Source organism: Pipistrellus kuhlii, unplaced genomic scaffold, assembly GCF_014108245.1.
Source record: "Pipistrellus kuhlii isolate mPipKuh1 unplaced genomic scaffold, mPipKuh1.p scaffold_m20_p_2, whole genome shotgun sequence".
Classification (NCBI taxonomy): Eukaryota; Metazoa; Chordata; class Mammalia; order Chiroptera; family Vespertilionidae; genus Pipistrellus; species Pipistrellus kuhlii.
In genome coordinates, this window is record NW_023425515.1 from 83,281,897 (window position 1) to 83,297,609 (window position 15,713).

A 15,713-nucleotide genomic window follows, 5' to 3' on the forward strand; every position below is an offset into this window, starting at 1 on the left:
AGGTGTATGCCCTTGACCAGAATCAAACCCGAGACCCTTCAGTCCCCAAGCGGATGCTCTATCCATTGAGCCAAACCGGTTTTGGCTGAACCAAGTTTCTTATACATATAGGATTCTGAATGAATTATGGACTAATTTATATCTCCCCAAATTCATACCTTGAGTCTATAACTCCAGTCTATAATTCCCAGTTCCTCCAAATGTGACTTTGGAGATAGGACATTTAAAAAGGAGACTAAATTAAAATAAATTGTTAGAATGAGTCTTAACTCAATCTTAAGTCCTTGTAAGAAGAGGAAATTTGAATATACAAGGGACACCCAATCATGCACATGTAAGGACAGTAAGAAGGCAGATCTTTGAACCAAGGAGAGGAGTTCTCAGAAGAAATCAACCTGCCAACAAGACTTCTAGATTTTGGACTTCTGGACTTTTAGTCACAGAACTGTAAGAACATATTTCTGTAATTTAAGCCACCCAGTCTAAGGTATTTTGTTGAGCAGTTTTAGCAAACTGGTACAGAGTAGAATCATAGAACAGTGTTTACAAAGCTATCCTAATAAAAAATAACCTCATAACCACTCTGCTTAAAAGTACTCATTAGATAAAAAATTCTTTCAGCACTACATATACTGCTTCGAAATAGTATTGTTTTGCTTCTTATTTCATACTATTATTCTCTTTAATTCACCCCAATGACTATTACAGTATCTTATACAGTCTTCAATATTTGTGTTTTTTCTTTTTTAATTTGTGAATTTTATCCTATCTACCACTATTTTTTTCTTATCTGTGAAATAAGTTCCTTAAAACAAATTACCTTATGCATCACAGGATTAATTTAACCACAGATATGTTCTCATTTTTCATGACAAATGTAGCCTAAGAATAGACAAATAACTACAAAGATATATAAGAAAGATTTTAAGTTTGTTATTTAAAATGCCTAAAGCAGAGAGTAAAAATTAGAGAAAAAATATATATTCCAGATCATTTATTGAAAACTTTTTTAAAGATTAAGACACAGAATATTCAACATACTGTGTCTGACACCCATTACCTCCTATATTTTAGGATTTATTGTCAGATATTTTCCAATGCTACATCAATTCTCTTTTCATTTTATTTTCTACATAGAGTTTATGAGAGTGATTATGCGTGCATGTCCTTACAGCTAATCATCTTCCTAGAATCCCTCATTGGAGTACATCTACTTTGCTTTCAGAACAGATCTGGTCTAGCCCATAATATCTGTAGTAGAAAGTGTTGTTTATTACAAGACAAAATCCAAATTTTTATACTAATTTACAATGGAATTTATCCATCATTTTCCTTCCTGGTTGGTGTTATGAGTTGCACTTTTAAGATGCTAATAAGCTTCTTATTTTTAGTTCAATTCATTGGCAGTCCATAAGACTTTATAACAGTTTAAAAACACTTCAGCTATTTCTTAATAGACGTTTTCTTAAAAGTTTTTAGAAATATTTGACTTTACAATTATTTACAAAGCCTAACAATTTGACATAAATCAACAGATTTAGGACCAATCAACAAATCAATGTTGAACAAATGATCCCTAGAACAGTTGAAGAAATTCAGTATTAATGTGGCATTTAGAACCAAATATCTTACATAGAAAAGATTCAATATCTTTTTATGTACCTGGTCATTAATTTTCATGTTAACTATTATTTTCCTTAGATATAAGATTTATATAAAATTATTATGTTTGTTATTATAATTACAAATGCATTATTTTACTTGAAATAAAGTCTTTCTAATCAATATTCTTTTTTGTTTTCTTTTCAAATATGGAACGCTTCACAAATGTGCATGTCATCCTTGCACAAAGGCCATGCTAATATTCTCAGTATCATCCCAATTTTAGTCTATGTGCTGACAAAGCAAGTACTGTAACCATAGTTGGATCATAGCATCAACATCATCTGACAGTCAGTTAGAAATGCAAAATCTTAGGTACCATCTCAGATGATCTGTATGAGAATTTCTTCATTTTTAATAAGGTTTCCAAGTACATAATCTTCACCTTCATGTCTGAGAAGCAGTCAACAAAATTATTTATTTTGATATTTAGTAAATAGTCCTAAAATTTTGGTTATAGACATCTTAACTTTTAAATATAGAATGATAGGAACATTTTTAAGGAAAAATAATTTAAAAATTAATGCTAAAACAAACAAACAAAAAGACTAATGTCCATTGAACTATTTATTGCAAACATCGAATACTAAAAAGAGTGTTGTAATCTAATGTACACTAATAAAAGAGAATCATGCAAATTAGACATCACTCTGCTTTACCCACCAGCCAATCAGGAGCAAGTATGCCAATTAACCCAACAAAGATGATGGCAGCCATAGAGTTGGAGTGAGCAGGAGGATTGGGTTGCCCTTGTGATGGAGGAAGTCAAGCTTCCCACCCACCCTGGCCAGCTCTGGCCTCCACTCAGAGCTATAAAGTTTCAATTATAGAACATAAATAAATCCCAGATACCCGCGTTCAGCCGGCTCTGGACTCCTCCACTCAAGGAAGCACTGGAAAAAAAAAAAAAGAACTAAAGGAGGGGCTTGGAGCTTGGGTCCCTGGGGGTGTGACCAGACTGGAAATAGCCATCAGCCCCTCACTAGGATGGCACACCCTTATGGCCTGATTCCTGTAAAAGGGCAGTCAAAAATCCCTCGAGAGATCTCAGATTGGAGAAGGTGCAGGCTGGGCTGAGGGACACATACCCTGATGCACAAATTTTGTGCATGGGCCTCTCGTTTAAATGTATAGTACTGCATACTATTATTAAAGACACAAAATATAGTTTCTTCTTCAGTAAAATGAAAGAAAGCCAAAATTCTGTCTCTCTTCTGGCTTGTATATTCTCTCCTCTTGCTCTCTCACATACATACACAAAACAAAATCTCTAATATTTGTAGTAAATCTATGTTATCCTATTTAATAAAAGAGAAACATGCAAATTTACCATACCTATGCCCATAAGGCATGTCCGCCAGCCAATCAGGCGAAATTATGCAAATTAACCCAACCAAGATGGCATTTCATTTGCATATCCAGGCACAGAGCAAGAGGAAAGACAGCATAGAAGGAAACCAACCACTGCAGAAGGAAGCAAAGCGGGGCAACAGAGAAGGGAGGGAGGCAGGCAGGGCTGTGGAGAGAGCCCCAGGAACTTTATTCTTGCAGAATTAGGTTCGAGGAAGCCCTATTTTTGCAGTAATCTTCCTGCAACAGTTCTTAGACCATTTAACATCTATCCCTATATGACATTAAAGCTTGATTGCTTTAAAAATGTTACACATTTTAAAATGTTATATTGCCTTGGTAGCTATATTTATCATAGTATTTTTCCCCCTTTCAGAACTGCTACAAGTTAATATGCTGCACATTTTTCAGAATTGAAAGTATAAGAATGGAAGTAAAAAATGGGTTAGAGTTACTATTTATACTAAGCATGAACATTCTTTACCTTCCATATTCCTGGAAAGTTAAATGCCTAGTCATAAAAATGGTTGCCTTTTGCTTTGTTGTGTTTTTTTCTCTTTTTATAATTAAAAATATATATATATATATATCAGAATTCTTCAGTCTTATAAACTCTCTCTCTCTCTCTCTCTCTCTCTCTGATATTATATATATATATATATATATATATATATATATATATATATATATACACAAACTAAATATATAATATACTAGATGCCCGATGCATGATATTTGTGCAAGAGTAGGCTTTCCTTTCTCCAGCTGCTAGCACCGGCATTCCTCTGGCACCTGGATCTTGGGCTGATTTCCCTCCGGCAACCCGCAAGCCCAGGTGTCCTTCTGGCCCAGCTTTGTACTGAATGACATCCAGTCTAATTAGCATATTATCACTTAATTATTATAGATTAGTGGCCCATGAAATTCATGCACAGGGTTGGGGGTTGTCTCAGCCCAGCCCTAATCCTCTCCAATCAGGGAACCCTTGGGTGATGTTCGGGAGTTAGACATCATCACAATCTGGGACCACTGGCTCCTAACAACTTGTCGTCCTGCTTGATTGTCTCTAACTGTCTCTGCCTGCCTGCCTAATCACCCCTAACTGCCCTCCCATGCCAGCCTGATCTCAACCCCAACTGCCCTCCACTTCCAGCCTGATCTTGCCCCCAAATGCTCTCCCCTGCCAGCCTGATCTTGCCCCAAACTTCCCTCCCCTGCCAGTATGGTCACCCCCAACTGCCCTCCCCTGGTGGCCTGATTGGCCCTAACTGCTTCTGCCTCAGCTTTTACTACCATGGCTTTGTCCAGAACGAAGTCAGATGCCCAGAAGATGGCCAGTCAACCCAATCTAAGTAGCATATTATCCTTTATTAGTATGGGAAGATTATATAGGATAGGATTGCTTAAATAGGGGAGAAAAGCCTTTTTCAGCGGGAGGAGATGCTCTTGGCAGACAAAAATATATAATCTCTATATCTGAACTGATAGCCACCATATGCACTATATTGTCATTAAAAATTGAACTGCTATCTTACACCTTACACAAAACAGCTGTTGCCCTTAAAACCTCTCCTCAGTCCCCACCTTAGGTTCTGCTTTCGCAGTTTACCCAGATTAGGTTCTGATTGGTCAGTTTCTATGCCAGTCAGCGTCAGAAGCTCCGCCTCCTGGCAGCCATTGGTTCCTGTTACTTCACCCAGATTCCATTCTGATTGTTTGGTTTCTATGCCAGCCAGCATCTCCAAGTCTGTCTCTGGGCCTGCTCAGTGAGGCAGGCTGATCAACAGCCACCCCAGGCTGCTGGCAAGAGGGCTGCACTGCTGATCTCTTATAGAGAGAGAGGCGTGGCTTCTGGCAAGGCTGGAGAGAGAGAGAAGCATGGTCTAATCTACAACCCTGAGGGTCTGATCTGCAGTGTCTCTCTCTCTCCAGACTTCACCAGCAGCCACAGTAAAGGATGATCAGCCCAGCCTCTCTCTCTCCCTGAGAGGTCAGCAGTTTATCCCACTTGCCAGTTCCCTCCCACCAGAGCCTGCTGTGCATGCAGCCTAGTGTTTGGTCAAGCCTTCAGTCATTTGGATGTTATGGGCCCTGGGTTTTTATATATAAGGATAACATAAATATCACTTTGAATGTATCTACATATACATATTATAAATCCGGATATGTGTGTGTATATATTTACTAATGTGTGTGTGTGTGTGTGTGTGTGTGTGTGTTCAAGAAAATTGTCAATAAACCAACATATTTGAAATTGAAACTTGCATCTAAACTGAAGCACTGTGAGATGTAATTAATTTTAATACAGAAAAAGGACAAAATTAAGATTGTAGTACTTTGGCCATTTGACTTTGCTCTTAAGTATTTGGGTTATTTCTGTTTCACTCACAACATAGAAAAGATATGGCATGGCTTGTTGTCATCATACACATGTGGGGAAGGAGAGATCCAAGGTCAATCAAGCACGAAAAAAGTTAAACAGGCAAATTGGGCACAACTGTGATTGAGTAGCTAATCTAAGTGGCTGATTATAGTTTGCCTGCTTACTTAAACTTGCAGCTGTGCCTGAGTGAGTGGGTGGAACCACCGTGAAATGGATGGCAGACTGTTTTTGAACCTGGATTTTTTCTGCACCTATGCAGGGACTTTTTAAACGGTCATAGAAGGAAATGCTTGAACAGGGAATGTTAAGTTACGTCTCCAATGTAATAAGACCTGACACATCAGAGCTTTATTCTGTCATCATGATTGGGATTCTATACTTGTAATACAAAATCCAGTCTCATTTAAATCCACACTGTGGTCTTGTATTTTACATTACTTCTTCAACATGTCATATTCTCATAAATTTATTTTCTTTTTAATTTTTTTTGTTTTTAATTTAAATTTTTTCTCACTCTAGATCATTTTGGATATGCTTATAATTGCATGAATATATGGCTGGGTGGGCATAGTTGTATGTGTATGGCTGGGGAAGAATGCGGTCGGAGAGAAACGAGTTAGCCAATTTTGCAAGGTCAACATAGATTATTAACATTGGATAGATGTAACAGGCTACTTAGTTTCTCTAGTCCAGCAGTTGGCAAACTGGCTTGCGAGCTGCTGTTTGTCACTCTGCTGACTAATGAGTTTGCTGACCACTGCTCTAGTCAAAGGAACATACTGAAATGCATATATTATATAATCCTCATATACATATATGCCATAAGTAATAATGGTCAAATCAGAACTAAATTCCTGTTTTATGCTTGTTTAATTTTTATAATATTTAAGAAGGCAGGGTAAGAAAAGTGGCTGGTCATAAGTAATATTAAGACTCTTTCTAGCCTCACTTTATGATCCTGCAAATTTAATCAAATTGTGACTCAACTAAAGAAGATGAAAGCTATTTTTTCCTAACTACCAACTCTATATCATGTCACTTATTTAATCAATTAATAATATCTTGTTTAATATATTCAACTTACTATATGTCACTATCGTCAATTCCTTTTGACAAATGAAACATTTACAAATAAAAGCTAAACTATTTGTCCAAGGTGTACCAATTTTAAGTAGCAGATCAGTGATTTAAACCAAGGCCCTCTGTCAAACACAAAGCCCATGCTTCTCCTATTAGATCAAGCTGCTTTTTCTGAGTGTCAACCTGACTTACAAGAGAATATGGTGTGGTAGATGTCTCTGGACTTTTCATTGATGAATCCATTCATTCTTTCCTTAAATATTCTACCAAATATCTCCAAAGTGCTGGGAAATGTTGTCTCACAACTTATATGAAGACTACTTGCCCTGTGTATAAATCTGTGCACCAGTAGTTCTCTGTGGGCCTGGCCACTCCATGCCTGCTTCCCAGAGGCTCCCTGTGGCCCAGAGGCCAATCTGCAGCTGGGTGTGGAATGCTCAGGCTGCCTACTCTCAGTGGCTGCCCGCAGGGACTAGGGGACTCTGACATGGTTGAGAGGACTGGGCATCGCTATCTTGTGGCTATGGGCACCTCCCATCTTTGTGATGGAGTGACAGTTAATTTGCATACTACACTTTTATTAGATAGGATACAAGAAAAATAGACTACCTTCAAGAAAGTTATCTCCTAGTTAATTTCACTTGACGTATTCTAGACTAGTAGTTATTAATTTATCAGGATAGCTTAAGGGACTTTCAAACTATAGCAAATGGGCCAAGTCTATCCTGCTACCTGTTTTTATTAAAAATGACTTTTAAAAGTGTTTATTGTGTATGTTTCCTTTAGTGCTACAACAGCAGAGTTGAGTAGTTACTGCTGAAAATATTTACTATCTGGTCCCCTACAAGAAAAAAAAACCCAAAAAAAACAAAAACAAACAAACAAAAAATAAACTATGCCAAACCCTTTGCTAGGTTATTTATTTATTTATTCTCCAAATAGTTGTGTGCATTTAACTACTGGTTCTATCTCCAACTAGCTGTGTGAACTTAACTTCTTGAAGTAAATAATAAATAACTAAAGTTAGATGAATAGCTTGATTTACCCAGGACTGGGGAGTTAAAAAGAATAATGCATTAACAATGACCAGCACATATGTGCTTAATAAATAATATTTCCTTTAACTGTTACCTGAACTCAGAGCCACCAGAGAAATAATGGAATTAAACAATAAGAATAGTGGCCTGCTATCTATCTATCTATCTATCTATCTATCTATCTATCATCTATCCTTCTAATCTCTCCTTCTATATATCATCTATTAAATCCTATCTAATAAAAAGGATATATGCTAATTGACCCTCACACCATCACAAACATTGTGGTACCCACAGCCAATAAGGAGGACATTTGCTAATTGACTGCCCTGCCCTCAAAGATGGGAGTGCCCACAACCACAAGATGGTAGTGCCCAGTCCCTTCAGCCCACCAGAGTCCCCCAGTCCCCACAATCCCCAAGCCACCAGGGTCAGCCAGAGGGAAGACCAAACAACTGCACAAACAGGCAGTGTGGTAACCAGGACTACAGAGGGGTTAGTGGGATGACTAAAAAAGTGAAGAGCAGCTTCATGGGGTGACCAGGCTGGTGGGGGCGGGGAAGTTGGGGGCAACGAGGCTGGCAGTGGAGCAGTTGGGGTGACAAGTCCAGCAGGGGAGGCAGTAAGAGATGACCATGTTGGCTGGGGGTACATTTGGGGGCAACCAGGCTGGCAGGGGGACAGTTGAGGGCAGCCAGGCTGGCACAGGGGGGGCAGTTAGGGGTAATCAGGCTGGCAGGGGGGGCAATTTGGTGGGGGGAGCTGTTGGGGGTTACCAGGTAGGCAGGCAGGCAGATGAGCAATTAAGAGCCAGCAGTCCAGAATTGTGAGTGGTATGCCCAGCTGCCGGTTTGGGCCAGCAATCAGACACCTCTCGAGGGGTCCCGGATTGGAGAGGTTAGAGGCTCCCCTGCCCCCTCGTGCATGAATTTTATGCATCAGGCCTCCAGTTATAATACACTTGCCAGGAAACTGTTCTCAAATCCGTAACATCAAATGTGCAAATTAGATACAGTATAGCTTCATCTGTTTCTACCAGCACCATTCATCATTCAACAAATCATTTAAAAGTTTTTGTATTATCACTAATTCAATACATTCTTTTCAATAGTCACAAAAGTGACACAATCTTGTTTTCCAGGTCTTCAAAATACCATTTTATTACTAATCCTTTATGAGTAGATCATATGTAATACTATTTTTTGAATTATGATAGCTACAATGAAATTTTTTGCATTTGACAATCTGTTCACTACATAAACTGAAATACACCAATGAATCTTTCCATCACATTTTAACTTTTAGGAAGTTTGTCCAAATGTGTGCTATACTACTATAAAATATATTTTTGTGCTGTTTTATGAATTTTAGTAAAAGACTTTTTAAAATAAAATAACAGAAGAATTTCATATACATTTATTATAAATTTGAGTTTTCCTACAAATTTCATTTATTTAATTTCACTTTTGAGCCACAGTACCTTACTTTTATGTAAAACTTAAAATATTAAATTTTATTTATAAATCTTCACATTAAGAGAAAAAATTGTGTATTTATTTGCTTGGTTAATAAATAGAAGTATCAATAGCTATTACTAATTTTAGTAATTCTCAAAGAACTGTTTTTTGCTTTCTGAAATCTAGTTTATGGATTATTCTAAAATCTGATTAAACCTCTCACACACTTTAAAATGTCCCCTTATCAATCCCATCAATCAGAATTTTACCCTTTAATTGCAATACTCAAAATTATTTAATATGTGCAATAATAACTTAATAAATCAATTATCTGAACCATGAGTATAAGAAATCTTGTAGTAGGAGTATACAATATTTGAAGAATTCTGTTATGCAATAATGCATAACTATAGAATTTTGTAGTTTGAACAAATCACCACAGTAACAGATCACTTATTTCAGTCTGCAGATTAATACTAAGAATCCTTTTAGAAAATATAGAAGTATAAAATACAGAAAAATATATATCATATTAAATTTTACTCTTGGTTTTCAAACTTAATAAAAGATAAAAATGCATATACAGCATGTTTAGCAAGCTCCAATGTGTCACAGAAACCGGTACAGCCTGTTTTGAAGTCCTTGGTATGAGAAGCAAAGAAAGTGTGTCTCAGAGGCAGCTTCTGTGACTTCATATGGGGATTATATGCTAAATCTCCAAAGGCAAAATAAAAAATCTGACAAACACTATTTTGCAATCTCTTCTCAAAGACTACAGTGGGGAAAAAAATGGCTTTCAAACTTTCAAAGTCCCAGATTCAATTAAAAATAAAACAGAGCAGTTCCCTAGAGCTAAGAAGTGTCCATTATTGAGCTTGAACATCAACAAAGAAAGAAACTGCCAAAAGAATCAAAATTGGGATATGGAAACCCAGATAGAAAAAAGTTTAGAATTTTACAACAAATAGGTTACTTAGAGAACTAGTTTTTCTTATAACCATTTACTTGAGTTACTATCTTTAGAAGAAATTCTTAAAAGATATTAAACAATTAATAATATGCCTTTCTTTCTATTTCTCATTCTTTCTTTCATCTTACTTTTTGCCAAAATTTTATTGTGTTTAAAGTAGTATGCCAGGTAAACTTTTCACAATGGCAAAATCCTCAGAAGTATTTTTCTTCCTAATTTGCATGATTTCCTAAAATAGTTCATTCAGTCTTCTGTTTTATATATTCTCTTTATTCTGGTTATTCCAAAATATGTATTAGATAAAACTTCTCAATTCTATATTTAACTATCAACATGAGTACCCAATAGCTGTTTCAAATTAACTTGTAAAAAATAAATTCATGGCTGCAACTTTCGTGGTTTGCACTTGCCTTGGCAACCACCCAGTAGACAGACTCCAAATGCTTAACATCAAATTTTACTCCACTTTTTACCTCATATCTCATATGGCAGGGATGATTACATTTCCACTAATGCTACATTTATCACTTTGCACAGAAGAGTTATTATAGGAAAGTGACTGCCCAAAGAACCGATGCATTTTTCAGGCCCTGTGCATATAACTTGGGGCACAGTGTCTCCTTTGCATTGGTGGAAAGCGATATATGATATGTTTTGCTTCCTTGAGCAACACGGTGAAGAAGTGAATGTGCTTTCCCCATTCTTTCTTTCTCCATCAATCAGCTGGACAGCCATGCCCAGGCAATCCAGGAAGCCACGTGATGAAGTCAGCAGCAACTCTATTGCCTTGGTTTCCTGAATGACTGTGGGAAAAGTACTGCCACCATCACCATCATCATCACTCACACACTGACCAGAAATATCCATATTGAACTGTTGGAGAGTGAAATGAAAATTCAGTTGTTCTAAGTCACAATGGAGTATGTTTCTTACAACTGCTAGTGTTACAATAACCAACACCCTTCATATCTAATCCAATACCAAATTCTTCAAAATATTTCTCAAATCCAGACACCTCTCTTCACTTTTGATGCCATGATGATGGCACAGTAATTCAAGCCATCATCATATTTCAGCTGAATTATCAGAATAGTCTACTAACGTGTCTCCTTTTATTTTTTATTTTATTTTTATTTTTTACTTTTTCCTGCCTTTATCATGTATCCATTCATTAGCTAAAGTGATTCTTTTAAAACAGAAATATGCTTATGTAGCATTTCTTTATGAAATAGTTCAATGGACCTCTAGTTCATTTAGGATGAAATCCCAAACCCTCACATGATGTCAAGACCCTTTGTGACTGGAGCCCAGCTACATGTACAGTATCCCCCCTTTAATTCCCTCTCTCTTCTAGCTAAGACTCTAACAGGTCACACAGCACTCACTCCAGATTTTTGTATTTACTAAGGCCTCTTCCCTGAACACTCTCCCTTGGGATATCCCTCACTTCATTCATGTCTCAGCTCCAATCTCACTTCATTAGAAAATAATCCAGTGATGATGGCACAAATTTCCTCTTAGGCGGCATTTATTTACTTTAGTAATACTTTTTACCAAATAATGCATATTTACTTGCTTATTTACTTTTTTCTATTTACCCCAATTAAACATGAGAAGTATACAACTCCTGCCTTTGAGAAGATCTCCTAAGAATACTAAATGACACACTTGTCAAGCCACAGAGAATAGATGCTTTTATAGAAAACTGCAAACTCTGCTTCATTTTTTGAATAAATGAACAAGTCAAAGAAGGAATTAATACAGTGCTAAATATGTTGCAGAGCACATTGGATTAAAATTAATTAAATTAACAGTGAAATTAATTTAATTAATTACTTGAATTAATATTTTTTGCCAAAGACTCAAAATATTTATCTTCAGAGATTTTCTTTAACTTTCATAATCTAATGTTTATATTATCTGCATAAATGCTCTCAGATAAAAATGTTTAGATCAACTCTTAATTTGAATTATAGTCTTCTTTAACATGTCAGGTTTTGTTATGTTTTGTTAAAATACATTTTTATTGATTTCAGAGAGGAAAAGGGAGATAAAAATATCAATGATGAAAGAGAATAATTGATTGACTGCCTCCTGCATGCCCCTTATTGGGACTGAGCCTACTGGTGCGGCAAGTGCTCCTTCTGGGAATGGTGCCATGACTTCCAGGTTCATAGGTTAATGTTAAATCACTGAGCCATGCTGGCTGGTCAATATATCAGGTATTTAAGTGAATAAAATAACAGAAAAGGAAGTGTTTATAATTTTTACCATAACTTTATACTTATTTATTACTTTAATGTTATTTTTCATGATTCACAAGCCTATCTAACAAAAAATAATATGCAAATTAACCATCACACAGCTACACCCACAAGCCACGCTAACCAGCCAATCAGGAGCATGTATGCAAATTAATCCCAACCAAGATGTATGTGGCCACAGACCAAGCAGGAGGGAAGCTTGGGTTTCCTGGTGATGGAGGAAGCCAAGCTTTCCTCACACCTTGGGGTCCCAGGCCTCCATGCAAGGCTACAAAGTTTCAATGATAGAAGATAAATAAATCCAGCTCTGTGGCTGGAGAGAGCAGAAGGCTGGGGTTAGCCATGGCAATGGGCAATGGAGGAAGCCTCTGGCCTGCCTTTGCCTTTATTTAAGGCTACAAAGTTTCAATTACAGAAGATAAATAGATTCCAACAGAAATGGCTGCCACCACAGAGCAAGCAGAGGCTTGGCTCTGCTCCAGGCTACAAAGTTTCAATTGTAGAAAATAAATAAATCCAAGATACCAGGGTTTGCATGGCCAGCCTGCAAACCACCATAGGCCCTTTCCCCAGGCTACCCCATTCCCCAAGGGAACTCCCAACCTGATCCTGGACACTCTTCAGGGCAAACCAGCTGGCCACCGCCCATGCACCAGGCCTCTATCCTATCTAATAAAAGAGTAATATGCAAATTTACCATCACTCCAACACCCAAGATGGCTTCCCTATGTGGTCAAAAATTTTGCCCCCATGTGGACACAAGATGGTCACCACAAGATGACCATCAGGGGAGGACAGTTGGAAGGGACCAGGCCTGCAAGGGAGGGCAGTTGGGTGCGATCAACCCTACAGAGGAGGGCAGTTAGAATTGACCAGGCCAGCAGAGGAGGAAAGTTAGAGGTGACTGGGCCTGGAGGGAAGGGCAGTTTGGGGGGGAGGGGGGAGGGTGGAAACCCAGTCTGCATGGCAGAGCTTTCCACATTCCTGGCCTGCCTTGGCCTTTGCTTAAGGCTACAAAGTTTCAATTATAGAAAATAAACAAATCCCAACAGAAGCGGCTGCTGGGATTTGTTTATCTTCTATCAATGAATTTCATACATTGGGCCTCTAGTATTGAATAACTGTCATGTTGCTTCCATGATTTGGCTATTGTACATAAAGCGTTCATAAACATGGATGCAGGTTTTTGTGTAAATGTAAGTTTTCAACTTAATTGGGTCAATAACAAGGATCACAGTTGTTGGATCATAGTTTTGGGATATATTTAGATATATGTGAAATTACTAAACTGTCTTCCAAAATGGCTGTATTAATTTGTATTCCCTCCAGCAGTGGATGAGAGTTCCTACTGCTCTACCTCCTTGCCAGCACTTGATGTTGTCAGTGATTTGGATTTTAGCCATTTTAATACATGTTTAATAATTGTTGTATAAATTTTAATTCCATAAATACATATGGTATTGAGCAGAGTTTAATAAGCATCTGTCACTTACACAGCTTCTTCGGTGAGGTATTTGTTTAGATCCTTTGCCCTTTCTTAAATTGGGTTGTTGTTGTTTCCCCCCCCCCCCTTTTTTTTTTTTAAGAGTTCTTTGTATACATTGGATACCAGTACTTTATCAAATATTGATATGTATTTTGGAAAGATTTTCTAACCCTTCTCTTTTCATTATTTTAACTATCTTTCACAGAATAAATTATTTTAATTTTAATGAAGTATATCATCAAATTTTTATCATGGATTATGCTTTAATTTTACTTTAATCTTCCCATCTATGAGCATAAAATATGTCTTTGTATATTTAAATCCTATTTTATTTCTGTTATCAGAGTTTGTAGATTTCTAATAGAAATTGCATAGGTACATTGTTAGATTTATACCTAAGTATTTATTTTTTATTATAATTTCAATAGTATTATGTATTTAAATTAAATTTTCAATTATTCACCACTACAATATAATAAAACAATTGACCTTTGTGTATTAACCAAGTATGCTGTAACATTGCTATAATTATTATTAATTTCAGAAAATGTTTTCTTTTGTCAAGAGAGATTTTATTTTGGATTTTATGCATAGACAAATCATGTTGTCTACAAACAAAGACAGTTTAATTTCTCAGTTCCAAATTTGTATACCTTTTATTTCCTTTCCTTATATTATTATTGCATCAGCAAGGATTTCAGAATTGTGTTAAATATGAGTGGTGAGAGCAGACATTACTGCCTTGTTCTTAATCTTTGCCAGAAAACATCTAGTATCTCCCTTAAATTATGATGCTACCTATTAGGCTTTTGTAGGTGCGCTTTATCAAGTTGAGGAAGTTATTCCATAATCTTAGTTTTCTGATAATTTTTATTATAAATGGTTTTAGGATTTTGTCAAAAGCTTTTTCTGCATGTATTGAAATGATCATATGATTTTATACTACACTAGAGTCCTGGTGTACGAAATTCGTGCACTTGAGTGGGGGGGTGTCCCTTGGCCCAGCCTGCATCCTCTCCAATCTGGGATCCCTCAAGGAATGTCCGAATGCCCACTGAGATTAGGCCTAAATGGGCATTTGGACATCTCTCTCACAATCCAGGACTGCGGGCTCCCAACTGCTCACATGCCTGCATTCCTGATTGCCCCTAACCACTTCTATCTGCCAGCCTGATAACCCCCAATCACTCCCCTGCCAGCCTGATTGATGTCTAACTGCTCTCCTGCCAGCCTGTTTATCCCCAACTTCTCTGCTGGTCTGGTCAACCCTAACTGTCTTCCCCTGCAGGGTTGATCGCCCCCAACTGCCCTCCCTTTAGACCTGGTGCCCCCCAACTTCCCTCCTCTGCTGGCCTGATCACCCATAACTGCCCTCCTTTGCAGGCCTTGTTCCTCCCAACTGCCCTCCCCTGCTGGCCATCTTGTGTCCAGATGGGACCAGGATTTTTGACCACATGGGGGCAACCATCTTATGTGTTGAAATGATGGTCAATTTGCATATTATTCTTTTATTAGATAAGATAGAGGCTTGGTGCATGGGTGGGAGCTGGCTGGTTTGCATTGAAGGGTGTCCTGGATCAGGGTGGGGGTTCCCCTGGGGCATGGGGTGGCCTGGGCAAAGGGCCTGTGTTAGTTTGCTGGCTGGCCACACCCCTTGGTGACCCAAGGGGAGGCCCTGGTATCTGGGATATGTTTATCTTCTACAATTGAAACTTTGTAGCCTGGAACAGAGCCAAGCCTACTGGTAGCTCCATGATGGCAACCATTTCTGTTGGGATTTACTTATCTTCTGTAATTGAAACTTTTAGCCTTAAGCAGAGGCCTGGGCCTGCCAGGGTGTACAGAAAGCTTGTCTTCCTCCATCGCCTACCTCCTGCTCTCTCAATGGCTGTAGCCATCTTCTTTGGGTTAATTTGCATACCTATTCCTGATGGGCTGGTGGGCTTGACTGGTTGGCATGGCTTGTGGTATAGGGAAGTGATAGTTAATTTGCATATTACTCTTTTATTAGATAGGGTGTGAGT

The 15,713-nt window shown here is 37.7% G+C and overlaps 1 non-coding gene across 1 annotated transcript; it reads right to left on the reverse strand.

Annotated features, from left to right (window-relative positions):
- Window positions 1-1,805: 1,805 nt before the first annotated feature.
- LOC118725021 lies at window positions 1,806-1,912 on the reverse strand. The gene has a single exon (XR_004989787.1). It is a non-coding gene; the product is annotated as a U6 spliceosomal RNA (small nuclear RNA).
- Between the last annotated feature and the right edge of the window lie 13,801 nt (window positions 1,913-15,713).